The sequence below is a fragment of the Etheostoma cragini genome, chromosome 15, assembly GCF_013103735.1.
Source record: "Etheostoma cragini isolate CJK2018 chromosome 15, CSU_Ecrag_1.0, whole genome shotgun sequence".
In the NCBI taxonomy this organism is placed as follows: Eukaryota; Metazoa; Chordata; class Actinopteri; order Perciformes; family Percidae; genus Etheostoma; species Etheostoma cragini.
The window spans coordinates 23,404,066-23,413,796 of record NC_048421.1 but is presented as its reverse complement, the minus strand read 5'-3'; the positions used below and the strand labels follow the sequence as shown (position 1 = coordinate 23,413,796).

The 9,731-nt window shown below is 40.9% G+C and overlaps 1 protein-coding gene across 2 annotated transcripts in view; it reads right to left on the bottom strand.

Annotated features, from left to right (window-relative positions):
- Positions 1 to 9,731, bottom strand: part of sept12 (septin 12) — a 66,763-nt gene that overhangs the window by 25,922 nt on the left and 31,110 nt on the right. Inside the window, exon 1 of one of the 2 annotated variants that reach the window (XM_034894065.1) lies at positions 1,261 to 1,360. The exons of the other annotated variant lie outside the window; for it this stretch is intronic. The gene's annotated coding sequence lies outside the window, so the exon portion shown is untranslated. Of the gene's footprint in view, positions 1 to 1,260; positions 1,361 to 9,731 lie in introns of those variants that run through there. 2 annotated transcript variants of the gene reach the window in all.

Sequence of the window (9,731 nt, the reverse complement as noted above, 5' to 3'; positions counted from 1 at the left end):
TATAACCCTTTCCAGATTGATAGATCTCAATTACTTTCTTTCTCAATTGTTCCTGAATTTCTTTGGGTCTCGGCATGAGGTGTACCTTTTAAGGATCTTCTGGTGGACCTTACTGTGTCAAGCAGCTACTATTTAAGTGATGCCTTGATTGTAAACAGGTGTGGCAATAATCAGGCCTGGGTGTGGCTAGAGAAATTGAACTCAGATGTGGACAACCACAGTTATAGTATGTTTTAACAAGGGGGGCAATCACTTTTTCACACAGGGCCATGATGGTTCGGATTTTTTTTCACCTTTAATAATAAACACCTTCATTTACAAATTGCTTTTTGTGTTTACTTGTGTTGTCCTTGACTATTGTTTAAATTGGTTTGATGTTCCGAAACACTTAAGTGTGACAAACATGCAAAGGAACAGGAAATGAGGAAGGGGGCAAACACTTTTTCACACCATTGTACATCTTAATTCCGATCAAATGATATGGTTAACACAGTGACACTGATTTTAAAACAGGCTGTAAGTGTTATGTACTTCCTGATAAGGAAATGTTGTGTCACAGTGTTACACACTGGTAAGTATAAGGATTACAACTGACCCCCAAATGTATGCAGACATATGAACGGGGATTATTTTCAACTATGCTGATGATCGACAGCTGTTCATTCAACATCAGACATAAAAGGCTAAAATAGAAACAGTCCTGTAAAAAATTATCACGTACCACAACAATTCAATCAAACCAGCCGGAATATGTTCATATTAATCCTAATTGAAAATGATTATTTCCAACAACCACTTCATTGTACCATAGTTAGAATGCTGTTTATTTACTCTGCTCTCTGTTACCGGTGCTGAGATGCCAACACACTCACAGCTGACAAGCATTAAACCAGTTTTCACATGTTGAGATCTGAAGTGCCAACCCTGAAAAGGATGCAGTGTTGAAAGGACACACACACACACACTCTCTCTCTCTCACACACAAGCACTCACACACACACTCTCTCTCTCTCTCTCTCACACACACACACACACACACACACACACACACACACACACACACACACACACACACACACACACACACACACACACACACACACACACACACACACACACACACACACACACACACACACACACACACACACACACACACACACAGAGATCAACAAGTGTGCGACTACCAGAGTAAAGGACGGGTCCAGTTAGAAGCTGTGTAAAGGGGCTGAAAACAGGAAGGAGAGCGCTGTACTTTACCTGGTGTGGAGACACAGCAGTCAGCAGTGACACAGTTACACAACTGGGCAGGATGTCATATCACTGCCTGTGTGTGCAGAGGGGCGTGGCACTGTGTGTGTGAGTGTGTGTGTGTGTGTGTCAGAGGATGATGCATTTCCTGGCCTGTGGGGGTAACTGTTTCCTGGTTAGATCTTCTGCTGGCTGTGTAACTCAACAACAAAATTAACTGTTCGATGACAATAATGTCACGTGTCTAATGCTTTTTAATTTACGGTTTTGTGCCACTGTTCCCCGCAAGAGCAACAAACAGCAAGCAATGGGCAGCATTTCAAATCAGTTAAATCCAACAAAATGAGAAAGTAATAACTAACATACAATACTTCTTCAACATCAGACCTATCATCAGCTCATAACGTTGTCTTTATGAACACTGTAGCAAACAGTTGCCTTTTACACAAGCAGCTGACGTAGAGCAACATTAGCATTAATGTCAGGACCATATTCCCTCTTCTTTATGCTGTTTTGGGTTTGGAGGTCTCTAACTGTGTCTGTTTGCTGTTCGGTGCTGCGCAAGTACCACTCTACACGCTTTTTTTCAGAGCTTTTTAACTGCTGCTACTACTGGAAAACAGGTTGATAATAGCAGAATTTGCAGGCTGTCAAACCAAAATCAAAAGCTGAAAGAGGCTTAAAGCTCTGCAGACCTAGACTTTTTGTCATTCAACGGCACATTCACATTTACAGTTGAGCGACATTTCGTTGCAAGGTTCCAAAAAAAAGAAAAGAAACAAAAAACGATTAAAAAGAGAAACGGTATAAGAGCTGAGGGCAACTTCAGAGTTGGAGATAAGTCTCTGTGGGTTTGTCATTACTGGCAATTCTTTTTACAAAACATCTAAAGGGGACTTTTTGGGGCATTTTAGGCCTTAATTTTACGGGACAGCTTAAGACATGAAAGGGGACAGAGAGGGGGAATGACATGCAGAAAGGGGCCGCAGGTCAGAGTCGAACCTGGGCCCGCTGCGTCAAGGAGTAAACCTCCATTTATGGGCGTCAAGGGGACTTTTAGACGTGAACGTGTGTTTCCAGGTGTTGGGGTGTACGACTGCATACGTGTAAAGAGTTGTGAAAAGTGTCTCTAGATGGAGCTGTATGACTCAAGTGATGGTGATTGTCAGCTGGTAACTTCCGAAGTTACATTTTAAGCAAGGGTACTAAGACAAAGAGAGAATTTGATGCTCTAAAATCCCCATAGCTTTGGAAGATGCCGAGTCGACTTGTGTGATCTCGCATCGCAGTGTCCACACTTCTAAAACAATCTGGCTACGTCACTATTCTGCTTCTGGGTGCAGGATGCCGTGACGTTGCCCCTGCAAAAACAAAACAGTGTCGGGAGGGAACTTGTTTTGTGTCGACATTTGTGAGTGTTGCCATCACCTTCCGCTTTCTGTGCGTTTTGCCGTTCTCAAACTCGGTTCGGGAAACAACAGCCTTTGAGCTAGCAAGCTACTCACCTAAAATGGCAAGTTTTAAAGAAAATTTGGGTGGTGCAACAAGGCAGGTCTGCTTGCTTCTTTCAGGGAATGATTGTAAGGATTTACAACGAATATGATTAGGGCATTTCCTCTCTAACTGGGACGTTTTGAGACCAATTGGTGGGATACAATGGTAAGTGCCAATGAGATTTAACCATGTATCCAGCTAATTTAAATAGCTCACGTCACTGTGTTGTATGAACAGTTAACTTCATTTAATATTGTATTTGGCTCTTTTTTTTGCACATGTTCCACCCAAACTAGTTTCTTCCTAGCAGAGCCCCGTTGCTGGGTCCAGACTTCACCGCAGCCCAAGGCGATTGGGATTGGTTTAAAGACATTCAAACAACCCTATCCTAGAATGTATGTGTTGTGTAGCCAGACCTCCGTTTTTTCCGGATTGTCTGACGACCGATACAGACTGTGTAAATGCCAACCAAAGACATTTTGTTGTGTCCGCACGGACTTGTCCCGACATGTCCACACGGCCACTCTGCTACAGGTGGCGCCGTAGCGATCAACTGTGCATGTTTGGAAAGTGTCCTTAAAGCGGAGTGTAAAAAGAGCTACTATGTGTCCATTGCGTCCACAGCTGTCCATGTACGCGTCCGTTTTGGGGTAAAATCGAGCCGTTACATTGGAACATTGGTTCCAGCCACCCAAACTGTTTACATGTGGGCACGGGAGTATTGTTTTAAGATAGACTTAAGCAATGTGAACCTATCCTTTAATTCTCAGTTAAGCTTGATTTCTATCATCACTTGTTAGAGTGTGGAGCTTGGAGAGTAGGGGTGGGAATCACCAGACGCCTCCCGATACAATGTTATTGCCATTTTATACATTTTGCAATATTCTGCGACATATTGCAATTTATATCCTTTTTTACAACTTCAAATTTTTCCCAATTTCAAATGTTGCCCCCAAAAGGAAACATTTGTCAACATCTGGTTTATCTAAAAAGATACATTTTTGTTCATACCACTTGATTTTTATAGTTGCAAAATGAGATAAACTGACCAACACATATACAATAAAAGATCGATAATTTGCACTTGTGTTTCGATACAGTATTGCCACAGAAAATATCACGATACTTTGCTGTATGTATGATTCCCCCCCCCCCACCCCTAGTGGAGAGTAGTTCACTCAGATTTCTGTCAGATCTCAAGTATTGTTCAATCCCAATCAATGGATGGTAGCTCAGGTATCTCTCTTGCTGTCTCTTTGCCTTTCTTTCCTGGGTTGATAATAACAATATTAACAATAATAACACATGTCCAGTGTTCGGCCTACTGCTCCTTTGTCTTACCGTAAGTGACTGAACGACTTTGCAAACTGGACACTGAGAGGTGACACCATTCCTACATCGCCCACATTATATGATTCCCAGACACTTCACATTCCCACCCCACTCCTTCATCCCACACTACAGAACTCCAGCTGCTGTAAACTGTGTGATCACACCATTAATATTAGAAGGGTTTTGGGGGAGAATCTTTCCTTTTCCATTCCTAGAATCTAAGGGCAGAGGATGTCATATGCAGTACAGATCCTAGGTCTGCATCTGATTTGTCGGACATGGTCCAGAGTTCATGAGAAAACGGCTATAGACACACACGCACGAACGCACAGAGGTACAAGAATGTGGAGTGTGTGCCTACTTGCAAGTGTCAACATGCAAACACAAAAGAACAGGCTGCAGCCAGATGATGCCACTCTATCTCTCTTCTATTCTCTCCATCTAGCCATCCACACAATTCTTATTGTGTGGATGAACGTCCGTCTCCCAGCATGCCCTTGTTTTGTTATGTTTCCAGGGAAAGTCCTATAACTGAGAGTCTTGATTAAACCCACATTTTGCCTGTGTGGTTGCCAGTTGGGGCATTAGACTGTGTGACTCAGTTCACATGCGCGTCACAACCGAACCTTTTCAATTCAACCTGGCAACCCAAACATTACCTTCCTCTGCACAGTGGTTCTGCTTACAGTCTGCTGCTCTGCAGTGTGTATCAAACATTTCATGGTATATTAGGTCAAGAAAAAAGTTTTGGATGCATATAGTGTCACCATGTGGCCATTACCCCTTGCATGCTTCATTATGTGAGATGTAGAAGCTAAAAATAGAAAGCAATAACACATATGGCCAGCAGAAAGTAGCACATATCAAAGTTAATGAACCAAAACAGGTCAAATGGATCCTACAACATATTTGTAGTATACTGTGATTAATATTATACATACAGTACATAACATTATTAATATTATTGGTTTAAAAGTCGAGATTTTAATTATATTTATTTAAGTGTTATCCTTTTCTTTTTTATATTATTATACACTTGTTGACCTGGTAACAGTTTTCTGGTTATATTTAATATATAGTTATGTATTGCTTTTGATATTACTTTTGAATAATCTTGTGATTTACACTGAAAGGGATTTGCATTATTTTCTTAAACATTTCTTGTAAATTCACTGGTTTTCATTTTATGCTTTGTTTAATTAAAAAAGATAATAAAGTATGCCTAGTTATTCCCTTACATTCAGTAGTATTAAAGGAGACCTCTACTTCATTTTCAGGTTCAGCCATGTATTTTACATTTGTACTAGAACATGTTTAAATGCTTTAATGTTCTTTTCGGGCACTTTGTCTCTCTCACTAAGAGTGCCTACTTGCTTCAAAAATAATAGTTGTCACTCTTTCACTTCTCCCTCGCTCTATCACTCACACACACACACACGCCGGCTCCACGCACACACCAGCGCTGAAGTATAACCACTTTCTCACGTTATTTGCACTACACAGAGTGAATATATTTGTCATTTATTTTTGCTACAATGCTTAACAAGCGTTATTTAATTTTACCCAGTCGTGGCCTGTTGAGGTGCAAGAAATATAATAAATAAAGAAATATCAATAGTTCCAAAACATGTATGTTTTTATTTGAATCGATCCACTAGACTTCATATCTACAGACATGGCATCTGATTGGAGGCTAGTCTCACTTTGTCCCACACCCACATTAAACTAGTTTAGACGTGTGTACAGTTTCTGTTAATAATGTGTTTTATTAAGTGTCCATTTCCTTATAATATTCAGATTTATCATAAGGTAACTCACCCAACACTGACTGTAACACACGTGACCAAATCCAGTCTGCGTTGAGTGGAAGTTAGTTTAAAGTGAGTTTTAACCAGCTTGACTTTATCTATTCTATCTGTTGTTGATTTTATATTTTTAATATTTAATAGCAGACAATAGTTCTAAAGACTAGGACCATTCTGATTTTATTGAGGGACATGATGAAGTGCCCAGCTGTAAGAGCTACCGTTTGACAGGATGAAATATTTTTTTTCTCTTTATCTATATTTGTTTTTGTTTATCTCAAGCGTGTCTGCTACCCCCCGCCCCCCCCATCCCTAGCTGCTGCTGTGTATTTCCTGTGGGGGATTAATAAAGGATTTTGAATCTTGAATTCCACAAGGATGCAGTGCTTCCCCAAGTGTTGAAAAAGTAAAGACAGACTCTCTCTCTCTCACACACACACACACACACACGCACACACACAGTTAGGTGCGAGATTGTAGCAGAGATACACTGTGGTGAAGGGGCAGTGAAGCGTGTGTGGTATTTATGTAAACTACCTGAAAGGATTTCTCTGAAGTAAAACTAAACTATCTCACAACACGAGAACAGCAGATAGAATCTTCTCCAAGAGGAATGTTCTCATCAGCCCACACACTCCTCACCAGGGCCTGAAATTAACACCCGACCACCGCATTCGCATGCGGGGGAATTTAGCGACCGGCGGGTAACACTGTCAATCTACCTGCCATTTTGTTGTCTGCCATTTCGTTGAATTTTAGCTAAAAATGTGGCGGCACGTTAGGGGTGTGAAGAGGCCGGCTGAATCGAACAACAAACAAAAATATGAGACAAAGAAACGTAAAAGAAGACTTTTTCAACAAAGTGGACAAATGGCCAGGTTTGTGAGTGGCTGATTTATGCCAGCAGTGCAGAACAAATGTACTGCAGTGAGAAAGCAAAGTCAAACCCTTTTGTAATAAAGACTGAAAACTGAAAATTAGAAGCAAATAAGGACCAGGAGTCATCAAAAAGCCACCAACACACGATGAGTTAGGTGTTGCAATGAAGGACTGCGCTTCCAGAGGAGACCGCTGAGGCCCATGAAAACTTTTTTTTTTTTTTTTGATTAACGCTTGTGTTTGACCTTCCTAGGTCAAAAACTAACACAGATTTGACATTTCCGTCCTTTTTTCCCCACTACCACCACCTTAATACTACTAGTTTTACACTACGTTTTGGAATCCATGGCCAATAGTTAAGATCAGAGGAATGAAAGTGATCAATTGTATTTGCAAAAACAGTATCATATTATTTTTAATGAGAACTCATAGAAAACTACAAATAACTAAATCTGTTTATGTTTTGTTACGTGTATCTGGATAAAATTTTTTAAATATACTGTGTACCAACCGATATATTGGATATCATTCACTAGCTAAGAAGTGGTGATTTCTGGCAGCCAGCCTTCCAAAAGATAGAATAATGAAAAGAAATGGTAACCGATCATTTCCATTCTTTAGCTTTTAACACCAGGTAGAGTGTTGATCTTATGTGTATACCTTTACCGTATGCTGGCATAGCATTTTATTGTACCTTATAGTTTTATATTGTGCTTTTATTGTGTTATCTATTTATTCTGAATTATCTTTAGAACACGTTGGAAACCTAGTGTTTGTTAAAATCGTGCTTTACAAATAAAGTGGACTGGATTGGATTAAGGCGGCAGGCGTGTGTTGCTAAGGCGGCCGCCTCAGCTGCAAGATGCTACGGGAAACTCTGGCAATACTACAATACTATGAAGTATGTCCCCATTCATAGTATGTCCAGTGCAGTATGCCAAATATATGCAGAAGCCTCATCAGCAAAAAGTTGAACCTGCCTAAGCATTAGTGAACCCACCATACTTCTACCTTATATTGAAAACATATTTGGTAGGATATAGACCCGGGGCCTGTAGCACGAAAGTAGAATAGGATGAGTTGACTTGGTGTGATCCGCTCATCGCGAATTCATCGGTTGCACGTTTGCCGAGCCCGGATGAACAGGTGGAGCTACGTCCAGCCAGGTGTAGATAGCCAGGATTAACAGGTGGAGCTACGTCCAGCCAGGTGTGGATAGCCAGGATTAACAGGTGAAGCTACGTCCAGCCAGGTGTAGATAACCAGGATTAACAGGTGAAGCTACGTCCAGCCAGGTGTAGATAGCCTGGATGAACAGGTGGAGCTACGTCCAGCCAGGTGTAGCCAGGATTAACAGGTGAAGCTACGTCCAGCCAGGTGTAGATAGCCCGGATGAACAGGTGGAGCTACGTCCAGCCAGGTGTAGATAACCAGGATTAACAGGTGAAGCTATGTTGAGCCAGGTGTAGATAGCTGGGATAAGTGCATGTCCACGGATTTCTTCTTTCTTAAATAGACCAAGGTATCGAGCACAGATTTACTGATGCAGGAATGGAGAAGACGCATGCGCCATATGTTTCACCCAATGAGCAACAGCTTCTAGTGGAAAGTAACGAGGAGGGGAAGAATATAATCTGCAGAAAGGGAAATATGGCTCCAACGGAGAGAAAAAGCCCAACATAGCGGACCCGACTGAATGTGTAAGGATGTAGCCAACTAGTCACTCCACTTTTTATTTCCTTTGTTTTTAAACAAAGTTGTAGGCTCCACTGTGTTTTTATTGCTTTAAATATGCTAGCTTCATGTTTCTGTTTTTATGTGATAAATGTGCTGGGTTTACTGTAAAGTGTCTTTGAGCAGCCTACTATGTAAAGCACGATATAAATAAAAGACAAACTGTCTAAGCTAAATTCATCCAGGATAACTTGAATATCCCGGCTTACTCCCTTATCCTGGTTTCGTGCAACAGGCCCCAGGACTCAGTATGTCTCTGTGGGAATTCATATATTAATTTGAGGTATTTTTTGTGATTTTTTCTGATGTTATTATGGAAACATAAAAGGCTGGAAAGTCTGGCGGAGGCATTAAGTTTCTCTTAATCTGCCTTACTACTAGACAGACTTTTCTCGTGTCATTCAAACACACACTTCCACTTGTCTATGCAAGTATTCACAACAAATATGTGTCTGAGGTGTTCATTTCCAACCAAATCCAACACATCAACACGGTTTCTTAGTTATAGGCATAGTTTAGCAACCACAGTCCCATTATGTCAAGACTGGAGACAGGTGTGGCATTCTATTATACTGAACTCACTGTCACAATTATACTGAAGCGTATCCCAGCATGCTTTGGGCTAATTGAAGGAAAATATTCACCAAGTCCACCGCAGGTAAAAACCTAGTCCCCAGAAGTCAACTTTTGCCATGTTTATCTAAGGCATGGAAGACAACAGTGTAAACTAGAGTGAACAATATTCTCATCCAATCAGAAGTTACTGTTAGGTTTCTGGTGAGTGTGTGGTGGAGCAAATAAGAAAGACGGTGAGTGCAGAGTGATTGGTCTAGGTAGAGTCAGAGTTTGCAGTTTTGTATTGGAGAGCTGTAGCAGAAAAAAAGTTAACACCAGAAAAAAGCATACAGGCGTACCCGTCTACTGGCAATGGGAAAGGGGTCCATCGGCTTTTTTCAGCAGGTGTTCAAAATACCTGCATATACAGTGGCTTGAGAAAGTTTACACCCCCATGCTAAAGTTGATTAGAAAGAGGAAAAAAAACTTCTTTTGGAAATTGATCTGAATGCCTTAATTCAAAAAGAATTATGGAAATCCAACCTTTTAAGCACACCAATTTTCTTTGTGAATGAATAAATGTTCTTCCTTAAAATACAGTGTCTATAAGTATACACCCCCCTATGTTAAAATACAGGGGGCATAAGTATACACCCCCTATGTTAAAATACAGGGGGCATA